The sequence below is a fragment of the Taudactylus pleione genome, unplaced genomic scaffold, assembly GCF_031769625.1.
Source record: "Taudactylus pleione unplaced genomic scaffold, aTauple2 ptg000336l, whole genome shotgun sequence".
In the NCBI taxonomy this organism is placed as follows: Eukaryota; Metazoa; Chordata; class Amphibia; order Anura; family Myobatrachidae; genus Taudactylus; species Taudactylus pleione.
Window position 1 is genome coordinate 7,702,944 of NW_028284737.1, and position 16,417 is coordinate 7,719,360.

Consider the following 16,417-nt stretch of genomic DNA (forward strand, 5'->3'; position numbering starts at 1 on the left):
GATTCCAACGACGGCATTCTGAGTGCAGGCATACCTACAGCCATGATTTAAACTGCATCCCTTTTATAGTATATTTTCTACTATATAAAATTAGTCAACAAAACTTTTATATACACAAATCTGGATTGTAATATGGATGGATTCCTTTACACATTTTTAAAAATTAGCTATATACATTCAATTTAGAATGTCCATCAAATGATTTGTATTTATCTTAATTCCACAAAAAAGCCAATATATATCATACAGTGAATATCTCAAAAGAATGCTTGTCCTGGAGTGGTAATCTTCTATAACAGACAATGCTGATTTTCAAGGAGAAAATTTCCTTTACAGTATAAGAAAAAAATAGTATAATAGCATAAGTAGTATAAACAAACAAAAACATTTTTTTAAACTATATATATTTAAAGCAAAAATATAAAAAATAAAATAAAAATAAGCATTAAAATAGAATAAAGAATTTTAAAAAATCTCTCTTCAGTTGAGCTGCTATGTATTTCATGGAAACATCCGCTTCTTCATGCAATTGAATTGTAAGTGAAAGCAGTTAGGATAATAGGCTACTGGATTTTGTTGGCTAAATCAGACAGTACTAAACAAAAAGGAAATATAGTTGAGTGCAAGATAAGGTAGTAGAAAAGATGCAAAAAACAGAAGTGATAAAATAAATAGAAATTGGATTCTTGTGTGCAGTGTAGATGAATATAATAATTATTTAATAAATTAGTGGAGTGCAATGTGAATTAATATTTACCATTAATGTGAATATCAATTTGCTTGATTGGCGGATCTGCTGGTGCTATGCTGCTGGTGTAAGTAAGAGCACTCATTGACTCTGAGCGATCCTATAGCAAGATCATAAATAATAGATTGGGTATGGAAAGAACAAAGACATGGGGTAATGGGTGTGGAAGCTTAGTTTATAAGAAACATTATAATTTTACATAATTACATATTTATATATGCTTTATAGTGAATACAGCTCATGCAAATCAATATGGCCTTTGTACAGCCATTTTGCATAGTAAAACTTATATATACTATGTAATGAGTTGAGATGTCTTGAAGACCACTCCCAAGGAAAGTTGTTTATCTGAAGAATGGGACAAAGAACTTGACCATTTATGTATAATTCTGGGCTAGGGTAAGATACAAACCAAATATAGAGATACAAAACACAATAAGCATCTCATGGAGGAATCTATTTCTATTTATATTGCCAAAGAAAGGCTAATATGAATAAACTATGTCTAATCTGATGACTGTTATATTTGAATATGCCAAATGTGGTTATATGCTTGCATAATGTGGAACAATGTAGAATGTTCTAGAAGTATGATGTAAGTGGGTGTATTAACTGAAGATTGTAATAGAAAGATATAAAAACTCTGTACTAAAGTCAATCATTGTTATTCCTGCATTATAACCCTGGGGGATATGCGCTCCCAGTTAAGGGCTAGATCTATTTATTTAATTAATTAATAAATGACAAATTCTTAAGTATACTGGATTGGAGTCTATTACTTTATGCAACAATGGAACACCTGGTAAAAATTAATTTTCCATAGTTGGAGGCACTGCTGAGATTTGAACCCAGGATCTCCTGTTTACCGGCTCTCCTTCGGATTGTATAGATTACATGGCCAACATAACCAGTGTATAAAGGTGGGTTTCGTTCTAATCAAAGTGAATAGTTATACAATGTAACCAATTGAGTGAGTACAAATCAACAGACTTTATTACAAGTAACAAACAAACAATCAACAAACAACATACAAAGTATATACTCAATTTTTGTCTATATATTCAGACAACACCCAGTATTCATCTTCATGAGATGTAATTCATCTGGGGAGCCTTCGCTTCACAATGCCAAGAACTTTCAATTAACATTGCAGGCAGCTTACTGCAGTCTCAGGTCCTGACATGAGCTGAAGGGCTTTTGTCTGCGTCTTGCATTATATACTATAGTCTGGGTGTTGGCTTCTGGATATTAATACCATATTAGTTACATACTGGGTACATAGCACTGGTTGGTACAATAGAGCATGGACCATTCTTATCTCTTGCACATGCGCAGTAAGCACTAATATATAACCAAGACAAAGAAATACAGTTATGATGTGTCCTATGATGTCTGGAGTTACACTTCCAAAGACCCTTTGTCTGCCATATGGGCTTCGCTATCAGTAACCTATAATGCTTAGCATCTCTACACATCTTACAATGGTCATTCCTATGGAATGTGGCTCACTGTCTACTGCTAACACCATATAAGGTGCTGTTTCTTAGAAACCCATTGTATATCTTTACTAATGTCAGGTACAACTAGTCCTCTGAATATATGTCTTGTCTGATCCTTATGGGCCCACACACTGGACCATATTTTGCACAATTTGCCTGATTTTGACACATCAGAAGATGAATCGTACAAAATATGTGCAAATCGTGAGTGTCCACTGATAGTGATGCTGATGCGTGTACCCGTGGGCCATCCATCGAATCTTCAGATCTTGCCTACAGCAGGTAAGATCTGTCAATCTCATACACGATGCAGTGGAAATTGTTAATGACACACGATAGATTGTTGGTCAGATTGGACACTTTTTAGCACCATATAGTACCCTAGAGTGACAGGCAGCTGCCGGGGAGAGTTCAAGGGAAATTGTTAATGACATTACATCGTTTGTGAGTTGTCCAGTGTGTGGGCATCATATAGGATGAGCTGACCATTCTGTGAAAGTATGCATAGTAAAACTGCATGTATACAATCTCCTTTTCAAACCTTAATGGGGGTTCTAATAAATGTTATGTAGAAATTAATTATTTATCCCACCGGTTACAGCCAGCTCTAGTGGTGAAGCATTATGGGGCACTTACTAAGATTGTTGCTATGTGTTGCTATGGTTCATGCGCAATGAGATCTTGTAGTTATGCAAGAGCTTGTGCATGCACATTGGGCCTGTAGCGGAGTCATAAGGTAGTGTATTGGATATGCTATGGGACTTGCCAAGATCGCAGGAGTGGGGAGTTTCCTTTCCTCCAGAGGCAAACATATTAATGCATCTTAATGAATGCCAAAGTAGGAGCTGCTTTATCGGCACATTATGCACTGTAATAATACATCTCCACCATAAGGAGGCATTCAACTGAATGCAATGTTGAATAGCGCCGGGAAATAAAGCTATTTAATTGTCCATATAGCACCTGGCACTTAAGTCGGGAGATGCAGTTTACCATGCCTAATGCCAGGGGTTTTGTAAATGTAAACAGCATTCTCCACCTTTAGAGCCGGGCGCGATGTTGTTAGCGCAGAAAGTAATCCCACACATCAGGGCACTAGTTTAGTTAGATTTCTACTCGCACCTCAGGAGGCTGCGAGCGGAAATCCTCTATAAAGTTATAAAGCACTTCTCTTGTATACAATATGTTTAAGAAATGTCATGATAAAATGGAAGTGAATGGCATAAACAACAATATAATAAAATACAGTAGCAGTATGTAATGGGTGCTTGTGTAGCTTACAAATACAGCTTAGATATAAGATCCATGGGTGTACAATATTTAAAAATTCCAAATCTGTTTAATTTAAAATGCCTTTGTTTAGTGGGGAGGCTTGGCTGCAGTGGCTCAGTTAGGGCCGCTATGTTATGCACCTCGGATCCAGCAGGGACAGGAGCCTTGATCCAGGGATAGGACATGGTTTTTACAGGAATCACAGTTGGCTGGTTTGTGTAACTCCAAGTTGTCAAAAGACTGACAGCGGCATCCTGATGCTGAGATTCCAGATGGGATACGTAAGTATACTAACTATAACCCTTTCATGCTCTAACCCTAAACTTTCTTTTTTGCACCCTAACCCTAATTCTCCTGGTTAGTGCTTTAAACTATCCTTCCCTCTTAGTGCCTATCCCTAAACCAAATGATGTCTGGAGTTACACTTCCAAAGACCCTTTGTCTGCCATATGGTACCTAACCTTAACCTCCCCCCTACTTACGATAGGGATGCCGGTTGTCGGGATCCCAGTATTATCATCTCGACTCATGTAGGCATTCTGACATCAGTCTTCTGTCCGCGGTTCGGGATTCCAGCACCGGAATTTTGTCAACCGGCATCCAGATGGTAGGTAATGTAACTACATCCCCATGTAACACATGGGACCAAATGTAATAGGGTGAGAGTTTAGTAAATGTGAGAGTTTAGTTGTAAACTCACAATTTTTAAATCGGCCAATGTAGAACTTGCAAAACTCTCACGATTTAAACTCTCATCCAGATGTTTTCCCATTTTGAAGATAAAACTCGACCAATGTGAAAGTTTACTACTAAACTCTGACATTTTCTAAACTCTCACCCTATTACATTTGGCACATTAGGTTCAAACTTAAATGTCTTATGAGAAGTTATTGGGCTATATATAAGTAATAGATTGTGCGTTGCAGGCAGATGCAAGATTACAATGATTTATTCACTATACTTATGTGACAATATTTTGAAAGGCACAACGAGGATTTGCCTTTCAAAAAATGAATGCCTTAACAATAGTGGTTAACTGTACAAGTCACATGCTTGTACACATATCCCATTGTCTTTATTCTTCCATTCACCAGGATTGTCCTTTGTATGCTGAAGTATCTGATGTATAAGTTACAGCACACTGAACTGATAAGATCGCTCTAATATTTTCACTACAATGTCAGTTCTAATGCCAAGGTTTAACCTCACAAGGTATATGTGGTAATTGTAGCCACAAGACACTATCTACATGATCTGAATATATTGTAAGTATATCATATACTGCCTTTAGGGGAGAACCCATTCAGAATCGTGCTGGCCAAATTGATCTACTTAGTTCTATTATAAGTTTGAAACATTCAGGCCTGTTATTCAGATAAGCAGGCCTGTGCTTCTAAACCATTATTATTTATTATTATTATTATTTATTTATATGGCGCCACAAGTGTTCCGAAGCACCTTACAAAGTACATAAACAAATAGATTGACCAGTGACTTACAGTACAATACAATACAGGACAAGGACATGGATAATATACTGTACATTGCTACATTAGCGACCATAACACCCAGATAAGCAACAGAGCTAAGTAACCAAGTGTTAGGTGTCCTAGTGAGGAGTAAGCAGTAGATGAAAGTAGAGTAAGGAGAAGCACAAGAGGGTAGAATTCCAAAGGTGGGGAGCAATGTGGGCAAAATCTTGGAGGCAGGAGTGGGAGGAAGAAATCAATTGGCATGAGAGGTGGCGTGCATTAGTTGAACAAAGAGGGCAGACAGGAGAGTGAAGGGAGATGAGGTCCGAGATGTAAATGGGAGAGGAATGGGTGAGGGCTTTGTAAGTAAGTGTAAGAACCTTGAATTGGGTTCTGAAAGGGAAGGGGAGCAAGTGGAGAGCTTGTTGGAAAGGGGAGGCAGATGCAGAGCATTTGGAGAGGAAGATGAGCTGAGCAGCAGCATGGAGGACTGACTGGAGAGGGGAGAGAAGGGAGTTGGGGAGGCCAGATAGGAGGAAGTTACAGTAGTCCACTCTGGAGATGACCAATGAGTGTATGAGGGTTTTAGTGGCATCCTGGGTGAGAAAAGGTCTAATTTTGGAAATAGTTTTAAGATAAAAATGACAGGACTGCAAGACATTCTGGATATGTGGTTTTAATGAGAGGGAGGAGTCCAGGATAACTCCAAGACAGCGCACTTTGGGCCTAGAGGAGATTGTTGTGCCATCAATTCATAAAGAAATGGTGGGAAGTGTGGTTATGTTGTGGGGTGGGAAAATGATCAGCTCAGTCTTGGACATATTAAGCATAAGAATTCGCTGGGACAAGAGATAGCAGAGAGACAGTTGGAGATACGAGTGAGGACAGAGGGGGAGAGGTCAGGGGAGGAAAGGTAAATCTGAGTATTATCAGCATAGAGATGATAATGGAGGTCAAAAGAGTGGATGAGTTTACCTAGAGAGGACGTATAGAGAGAGAATAGGAGAGGTCCAAGAACAGAACCTTGGGGAACACCTACTGTAAGAGGCTGCAGTGGGGGGAGGAGTCATGAGCGGAGACAGAGAGGGATTGGTCAGAAAGGTAGAAGGATAGCCAGGAAAGGGCAATGTCATGTAGACCATTGGAGTGAAGGATTTGCAGGAGGAAAGGGTGGTCCACAGTGTCAAAAGCAGCAGAGAGGTCAAGGAGAATGAGCAGAGAGTAGTTACCCTTGGATTTAGCAGCAAAATGTCATGGGTGGGACCGAGTTTATTACAGACTGATCTGGCATTACAGAGGGCACAGGATAGAGGGACAGTGTTTGTAGGAGAGATATAAATGATATTATAATGGCTGTTGTAATGAGAAGGAGAGTTTAATTTGGGTGACCGAGATGAATATAGTGGAGAGATTGTGCGGGGACCAGTGTTGGGAAGGGAACCTGTAGGTGGTTAGCAGGGAGGGCGTTTAATACATTGTGGATGGATGACATGGATTGTGGTTTGGAGGAGGGATTAGCAGAGGAGTAGTAGGACCCAGGAGGGGTAGAAGAGAATGAAAGTGGCGCAATGGGAGAGGAGAGGGTGGAGGGCAGACAGAGGAGGGGAGATAAAGAAAGGAGGAGGTGGAGGAGACAAGGAGGAAATGATAAAGGTGGAAGAAGGGGGCAGAGCAAAGGATTAGGTAGACACTAAATGGAGAGGGAAGTGGAAGAACACATGATAATGGTGTGGATGAGTTGAATAGGGGGAGGAAAACTAGATGTAGGAATAAAGTATGAATGTGAGAGAAAGTACAGGGGATTTGCAGAGGAAGTAAAAGTATAGTGGAGGAAAAGGTGCATGCACAATAACCAAACTTTATTATTGAGCAGAGGAAGAGTGGAGATTTAATGGGGAAGAAATGGAATATTAAAGTAAACTGTATTAGAAGACAGATGACAGGCTAGGCAAATAACTAAAATAGGAAAACATAGGGCCTGATTCAGACCCACTCGCGAGCAGCTGTCCGCTCGCAAGTGGGTCAATGTTATGCACTGAGCATGCGCACGACGGAGGGAGCTCCATCGTGCGCATGCGCCAGACGCGACGAGCGAAGGAAAGTCCTTCGCTCGTTGTGTCTGATCAAAGGGGGCGTGCTGTCGATGTTGTTTGACAGCATGCCCCCTTTGGTGGGCGTGCCGGGGGCGTGCCTCCCTGACGGGGGCGTTCCCACGGGAACGCCTCCCATCAGAAGCCGGCCCACTGACATCACTAGTGATGTCAGTGGGAGTGATTTTGGCTCTGATAGAGCCAAAATCACTCCGGAGCTTGCGGTTGAAAACCTCAACCGCAGGCTCCGGCTCACAGTTTCGATGGTCGCGATGGTCACGACCATCGCGGCCATCAAAATGCACGCTCGTATATGCTGTGGGTAGTGACCCACAGCTATACGAGCATCCAGGAGGACGCTCCATTTTCATGGAGGGCGGCCCTCATTCAGAGCGTGCGCTCTGCTCAGAGCGTACGGCTCTGAATGAGGGCCATAATTTCTAAGAAATAAACTGAAATTGGCACAGAATACAGTACAATATGAGGTGTTTGTGAAACCAGAGAGCCAGACCAAATATTAGCAAGTTAAGTGTACATTTTTATAGTGAACATACAGAGTTTAGTGATGAATGTCCAGGTTATGCAGACAGCAGTTGCTTGTAGTGAAGATATTGTGAGCTTTCTTGATTATACTTTGTCCAAATGTTCTTGTTTTAGAATGGTTTGAAGTTAGAGTGGTCTCCTTCTGTTTAACTTCGGTTTAATGCCAGTATAATGCTGAATTTGCTTAGAAATGTATAGTGCACTTTTAAAATTATGCACTTAGAAATACTATGCACCAGCAGCCAAAGGGCTGCAGCCATTCCTAAACTCATCACGTAGCCTGTCCTTGCAGAATTTTAGTGAGCATGGGGAAGAATGTTACTATTTCTACTATTTCAAGAGCCTGGAGAAAAAGTATTTTACAAAAAACGGCATAGACAACCAGCCAGAGGTGTGTAAAGTGTATATTACTAATAGTACATCTTATTTTTGTAGCACATATATAGGTATACTGTTTGGTGTACATAACGAATACATATCTAAAAAATATATATCTATATATTAGTGATGTGTGGGTTTGGTTCTCAGAGAACCGTCAACAACCAAATTTAGGGGTTCCAAGTCGAACCTAGTCCGAGTTCGCTATCACTTTGGGGTACTGCGTCGAACCGAGTCCCGGTTCGGAACTTTTCCCATGGTTTGGAACTCTGATTTAAAAACCGAACTCGGGTTTTGGATTGCATGCTAACAGGTCAAAAGGACGAAATTTTACCTGTTTTTTCTATTTAAAAAAAAAAAGTACGGATCCAAAACCAAAACACGTGAGGGTGGTTTTCAAAACCAAAACCAAGACCAAACCACGAAAGTAAATCCAGATCCAAAACCAAAACACATGGGTTAGTGCACATCACTACTATATATACCGTGCGTGCGTGTGTGTATTGAAGTGTGTGTATTGAGGAAGGTGGTTGTACCACCGAAACAGCTGTTGGATCAGTCTGAAATTTTTCTTCTGAATTGAGTGTGGGTCACTTTGATAAGCATCAACCCTTGCTTGAAATATATGCTATTGCTGTATTTTATTGTGAACATGCTGCTTTGTGCTGTTTTAAGGTTGGTATGATATAAAGTAAGAAAACTGCACCAGGCTTGCTGACTTTCTGGCTGCCCCTTCCGGGAATGAGCAGCCAGATCTGCATGACAGGGGGGCATGGCCATCACGAGGAGGCAGGGTCGGCCAGACGATGTGCATTTGTGGACGGAGCGAGGGCGGGGCCACAGGTTTGCGTCATTTTGGTCCCACCCCCGCTACACAATGCCAATATTACAGGCATTGTAAAGCAGGAGGCAGAGCCAAAATGACGCAATTCAGTGTGAATCGCCTCACCGGACCCCCCTGCTGCGGGGGTTTCTAAGGTAAATGCAGCGTGGATAGGAGGGGTGGGCGGCAGACGGGAGGATTGCCTGCCTTTCTGGGAGGTCAGCAGCGGCACATGATTTTTGGGAGGCTCCCGACCAAATCGGGAGGGTAGGCAAGTAGGAATTGCACTTTAGTGTTGTGGTGCGCTGGTCTCTTTTTGTTTCTTTGGGACTGAAGCTTTGTGTGTGTGTCTATCTATCTATCTCATATCTATCTATCTATTTATCTATCTATCATCATACATACAGTACATACATACATTTTTATAATGATGTGTTAAAATGGCTGAAATTACACTAACATGATTGGACACACTAAATTATATGATTGTGCTTTATTTCCCAGCGACTGCACAATCCCCAGTGTGACCGTGCGACTGAACTACTTCCCACTGTGATCCAAACCTAATCACAAAGCCACAGCAGTATCACTCCACAAGTGTGAACAATACCATCACTCACTGAGGGATTTACTTAATGTAAAACAGCACATCACTGGCTCACTAACAGAAATACAAATATCTGGCCGAAATGTTAGTTTTTTTAAATGGTGGACTCACCACATACCTCAAAGGACCTGACATCAAAAACATGGAAAGTGCACTAACCAAATACACCATCATTTTCCTTTATAAACGACATTAAAACCAGGGAATGTTTTTTCTACATTGTGCAGTATATGAGAAGCTGACCAACTCATGCCACGTCTTCCCCACATAAACATTCTATGGTAGAAATCACTCAGAAATGTAAACGTATTATTATTGACAACTTTAACATTTTCATTTTTGACATTTAGGCCATTTAAATTTAGAGTCTGATTCTGATTCTTTAACCATACACACGATATACTGTATAGTATATATATATATATATATATATATATATATATATACAGGCAAACGACCGCTCTACAACTCCTTAAAGTAGCGGCCGGGGTGCTTACTCCATCACAGCAAGCAGAGGCAAGTCGTAATAACAAATAGATACATTTTTAGGTGTAGCACTCCACGGACTTCACAGCAACAGTATAAGTAGCATGCAATCTCATATCCGTCCGACGACGTACAACAGTGTAAACATCAGTAACATCAGCAAAGTTTGTAAGCCAAGTCTGACTTCTCTACTGACACAGTGCGAGATCTCATGCTGCAACAGAAATCACAAAGGCTAACTTATGTACAGTTTAAACGGTTCCGACACACGTGCGTTTGCTTAGCAACGCCCTATTACTTCCCCCAAACGCTCACTATATGTCACTCACTTTGCAAGTGAATCTTCCATGCAAACGTGATTGCAATACAATTACTGCAATACAATACAATTACTGCACATGCGCAGTGCGGCATTCACGCATGCACAATGGCAAACAATTTCTCCATCTGCATAAATATCGGCATTGCGTAAATTTCAGAATCAGGCCCGCTGTTTTTAGATTTCACGATTTAGGGCCATATTCAATTTGAGGCGAAAAGTCCAAGGTCGGACTTTTCGCCATATTCGCTGGTTTTTCCAGGGAAAAAGTATCGGATGCGTGCCCGCTTATCCCCGTATTCAATTTGGATCCAGCGAAAACGGGACCTAGCGGAAAGGTAAGTATGCAAAAGTCCTGTCAATTTTCGGGAAATCAACCTGGCACCCCTCTAAAGATGGTCTGACATGGGGGAGCACTATGAGAACCCCCAATTTGGCATGTTGAAGGTATTTGGGGTTTTTTAATAGTCGCGGCAGGTGCATAAATGCGCCTGTGAAGAAGGGGTGAAGAATAGCACTTATCTTTTTTTTTTTAATAACTATGCCCATCAAATTTAGGTAAATGAAAATGGGTGCAAGCATATTTGTAAGTCCTTAAAGTAATTTTTTTAAGTTCTTCAAAAATGCACCTGCCGCTACCAGCTGCATTCTATAAACACCTGCCGCATACATGAGAACCCCCCCCCTGAATCAATTTCAGTAGTTTAAAACTTTGTTACCCCCCCCCCAAAAAAAAAATGTTGCCCCCAAAATTAAAGTTAATGTTTTTTGGTGTCCTGAGGACATTTTTTAAAAATGTTTTGACACAAATTACTTTTAGGGGACACTCCCAGTGCTGAAGGCTATTTTTTTTTTAAGCCTGCACCCCTAAACCCCAGTTCTGCACTTTTTTCGACATGTATTACATGAAATTGAATATGGGGATAATTGAAACAGGCGAAAATTACGTCATTGGCGATAACAGACTTTTTCACCCCATATGTTGAATATGGCCCTGAATTTGAAAAAGAGAAGATACTTCTGTTGCATAAAAGTATAATTGTATACAAAATTTAGTACAAATAAAAAAAAAAATCAAACATCTACATTTAGCTTAATGAAATCTCAGCAATACAGATTTGTTTCCTTCTAAAAGGTTACTTGTAAGTAATATTCTGCAATTCTACCGCCCTAACATTTCATTTAAGCTTCCTTAAAATATATATGATTTTGCTTTCTATTCCTAGATAATAGTACGGTACGATATTTGCAAGCCATTCACCAGGCACAGACCAGTGGTAGTTTCACTGATGAACAAACCCATAATAACATAGAATGAATGGAAAATGTGGAAATGAGCACTTAGTTTTATAAAAGGTTGCTAACTTCATCATTTTAACAAGCTTGGACCTTCCGGCATTCCCATTTACTACGATGGGTAGATCTTCAATAGAAAAAGCCATTAAGGAGAGGGTTTGACGTCACATTGTAAACAATAAAGGCTCACAGTAGCTGCCTGGGCAAAGTAGAGGATATATTATAATACTTTGATGACAATGAGAGGTAATTGCTAGGTTATACACTGACAGCATTCACTTAAGTCAGAATACAGTTATAAGTACAGTAATTACATCCCTTTGTCACAAATACTATTTTTAATAATAATCCTGACCTGCTACATATAACTGATATATAATGCAAAAAAATGGTCAAGATAGCATTCAGCTCTACTACTGCAATACTCCAAATACTCTCCCAGTATAAATAATCCACACTATTCAATGACAATACTGTACTAACGTAATTATACTTATATACTAGCTTTATTACTTCTCTTCAAAAACACTACTTCAACAGTATTATACTGTACCACTCCACTAAGACGACACATAAACAGTATTAATGTGCACTGTCCTTCTATTACATCCAGGAATATTATTATACAGAACTGCAATACTGTATAATGCCACTCCAACAACACTCCAACACTACAGTACTGAAGTTCTTCTCTGTCCTGATACAGATACACCATCATTATTGGGCAGTACATCACCACAACATAGAGGCAGTGCTGCTACCATTAGGTGAACTACTGTAAGGCTATTTCCTAGAGCACCACCATTTTGGTGAAGCCTGAAACACTGATTTTCCCCCTATGGATTTAAATTAGCCATGACCCCTTCCTAATTGGTTAACATTAGATGAAAAAGGTGTGTTTAAATATTTTAATACATTTGAGCAAACCCTGTGAGTTAGCCGTGATGCTTCCAGTTACTACTCCTCTGTGTCAGTGATCGGCCAGGAGTGTAGTCGGAACAGCAAACTGCAGCATCACAGGCAGCACTCAAATAGATATCTCCTTCCTCTGTCGGCCTTCCTACCACTCCTCTCCCACTGCACCGCACAAGGTAAGGCAAGGGGCTGGTGGAGCAAAGTGTCTGAGGGAGAAGGTACCCAGGGGAACCAGTACCTATCAACTACTCTGCCACAACAATAACACCAACATACAGCATATTGGGCCTGATTCAGACTTGTACGTATGTGTACAGTAGTTGCATCTTTGGATGCAGCAGCCTAAGCTTACTCAGAATGACCACTTCTTGCCTGCTTGCAAGACCAGTAAATCTACTTCACAAGATGCAGACACTGGCCTACGCACTGCCAGGAAACAGCGCCAACATACCCCCAATTTCTGGAAATGCAGAGCAACACCACCCTTTCCCCCCTTCCCCAAATGGCTGCTGTGGCTTGGGAGAACTGCGTGCGATGATGCAGGACACATAGCAGGTCATGCGCATGTGCAGTTTCTCCATCAGGTTTGCATACAGTACATCTCTGAATCAGGCCCATTATTATGCTCTGTACTCTTTTACCATAGTAAACAAACTACTATATGTTATACAGAACTATTCACCTACAGTGATTCATCATACAGAAATAAAAATATGGTACTCCTTCTATATTTGGGTAATTAGGCTAATTACAGTGCACTCAATATGGAGAAACCAAGCAGCGAAGATCAACAAATATCAAGTTTACAGCCTTATAAAAGCAACTTGCAGACCTTCTGGCACTTATTCTTCTTGGGGAGAATATTTGTGTACAGGCAGAGATGGCTAAGAGGCGACAGTCATAAAACTAGATGCAGTTGGGGCGCGTGGCCAGACTGGATACCAGGGCAGACGTGCTGCCCTTCAGCTCCCTACAAACCCTCGTAGATTGCCCTGCTACGTCTGCCCCTTGCTGTTTGGGGAGACCTCTCCTGCATAATTACCCCCTCGGGGCTCCGCTGATCCCCCGGCTAGCAGTCGCGAAGGCTTACCTCCTCCGGGGCCTTTGCGGCCTACTCTGCCTCCAGAGTCCCCGGCCTCAATTTTCAAGCCGGGCCCGCCGGTGCCGCACTTGCCGCCGATCGCGGCCGGACTTCCCCACGGCCGTCCTGTCACCTTGGACCCCACTCTGCCTGGCTGGAGTGGTGGTCTGGGCGGCCTGTGGAGTCGGGGGAACACAGGAGAGACCCGTAAACGGAGCCGCGAATCGCGGGAGGGCGCCATTTTGGCTCCTTTATAACTCCCCCTGCATTACCTCAGCATCTGCCGCTTGGGAGACCCTGACACCAGGAGTAAAGAGGACACCTTACCAGGGCCCCTTTGACCAACCACCTCTATACACAGGTACATGATAATATCAAATCTATTGATTCCTGTGTTGAACTGTGGCTCCTGATTCCTGGCTCCCTTAAATCTGCTCCCTGAGTACACACTGAGATACTGCAGCTATAGATGGCCATGACGAGTGACCTGTCAGCTGGCCCGGGGTTGCAGTTTTGACTCTGGTCTCCTTAATATTGCAGTGCCCTCTTCAGAGAGTAATTGAGTTATAGCAGACGCCATTTTGGATCATCTGTGCAAACATATAATAACAAAATCAGTCACCTCTATGGTTATTGCTCTCTATGCATACTTGTTCTCCAGGATCCCGGGCGGATTACTGAAGTGTCGTTACTAGTTGTGACTCACTATGTCTCTCTGAAACAGCTTTCCGCGTTGGCCCTGATGCCCCTCTGAAACTTATCAACATGCAGATTTAATCTTTCCTTCTCAATGTAACCACCGACCATAAATTTAAACATCACCAGTACCTGTATCTGCTCGACACTCTAGTTGGAGGTCCCGCTTCATTGGATCACATCGGTATGGCTACAAAAAGAATAAAAGCGGCCAAATCGGCCCCACCTGTTCACTTTTTTGGATCCTCTTCTACCTCTACTAAAAGTCGTCTTCAACAATCACCACCTGAGTCTGCTATGTCTCCAAAATCCCCACCTAGACAAGCAAGTGGTCCTCCTGTACCTTCTCAGGAAAATGAGGACAGTTTAGATGGTCCAGTTACCCTGCGTTCCATTCATACTATGTTAACGTCATTTAAGGTGGATATAACCTCGGAATTAAAATCTACCATTCAATCTCTGAGAGCTGATATTAGTGAAATCGTAGATCGTACCGACAATTTGGAATCTAAAATGGAAGAATTGATTGCATCACATAACGACCTAATCTCAGCACACGACTCTCTGCAGGAGGAATTAGCCTCTGTGCGAGACAAGGTAACAGATCTGGAAGACCGCACCAGACGCAACAACATTAAAATAAGAGGTATTCCGGACTCCGTCACAAATGCTGAGTTATATGATTATGCCACGGAATTATTCCAGAAACTTCTTCCTGATGCCTTACCCTCGGATCTTCTGATTGACAGAATCCATAGACTTCCAAAATCCAAACAAGCTCCAGCCCAAGCACCTAAAGACACCCTCCTTAGAGTTAATTTCTTCCATATCAAGGAGCGTATACTTAAGGCTACTCTCCCTTCCTCCCCCACAGTTGAATGTCTGGACAATCTCCAACTTTTCCCTGACATTTCCCCAGCAACTCTGGCAAAACGACGTCTTTTCCTCCCAATTACACTGGCCTTGCGTAAAGAAAATATTCAGTATAGATGGGGATTCCCGACTAAACTGATTGTAACAAGAAATGGCTCATATACAGTCATACAATCTCCAGAAGATGGGCCGGCTATTCTTCAAAAATGGGGTGTTGCTCTTACTAACCCTACCAATATGCCTCCTAAACCTACACCCCAAGAATGGTCCACAGTGCCGAGGTGATCCCTTGGGGTGAAGTATCTTTACAGTTACTGGCTGTAGTTCTACCATTCCAAGCTATATTTACTATTTTGTTATTCAATATGCTCTTTCTGTTTTTATTTTTTTTACCTGTACTTTCTATGTGTATTAGGTGTACGGCTTAATGATGTACTTTATCTAAGATTTTTCATTCAGTTCTTTCACAGCTAAGGGCATATATTATATTTGCGTGATTATTTAGTGGATTGGGTTGATGAAGAATATACTCAATGTTATTGGTGGACCGTTAGATAGCTTAATGGATAACTGGTAGTATATGAGACTTCCATATAAATTGGGAACTGCTTTCTACAGTCTTTCTGCCTTTTGTAGTGGTTACATTGCATTTAATTTTTCTTTCTTTTTTTTCTCTTTTCTTTATATACATAAATGATATTTGATAGGTTGTATCAAATATGTTTGAATGCTAACTATGTTGTTAATATTACAATTGAAGGAATTATTTGAAATGAGGGGTATTAGGTGGTCTTCTCTTTGAGCCTCCCCCCCATACTTCCAATTTTTCTGTCATGTTCTGTTTCAATGACAGAAACTCTAGCTCCTTTATGGATGCTATTTCGGTTTGTTGTGTTTTTTTGTTTTATATGTTTGTTATTTTATTTATTAATTTTTTATGCATACAATCTCTGTATTTGTCATTTTTGTGCAGGTCTATTTGTAAAAAATCCACACCACATTTATCTGATTCCTCCCCATGGTCAATTTTTTAAGCATAAATGTTAAGGGCCTTAATTCACCTCATAAGCGACGTCTTGCATTAAAATACTTCTTAGATCAAAGAGCTGACATAGTAGCAATCCAAGAATCGCATTTCCCATTACATTCTACTCCTCAGTTTATTAATAAAGCCTATCCGACTTGCTATACCTCCTGTGGCCCATTTAAGAGGAATGGAGTAGCCATACTTTTGAGCAAATCATGCCCATTTAAAATAGAAAGTAAATGGGTGGATTGCAGTGGTAGATATATTATCTTGGTGGGGAAGATAGGTACTA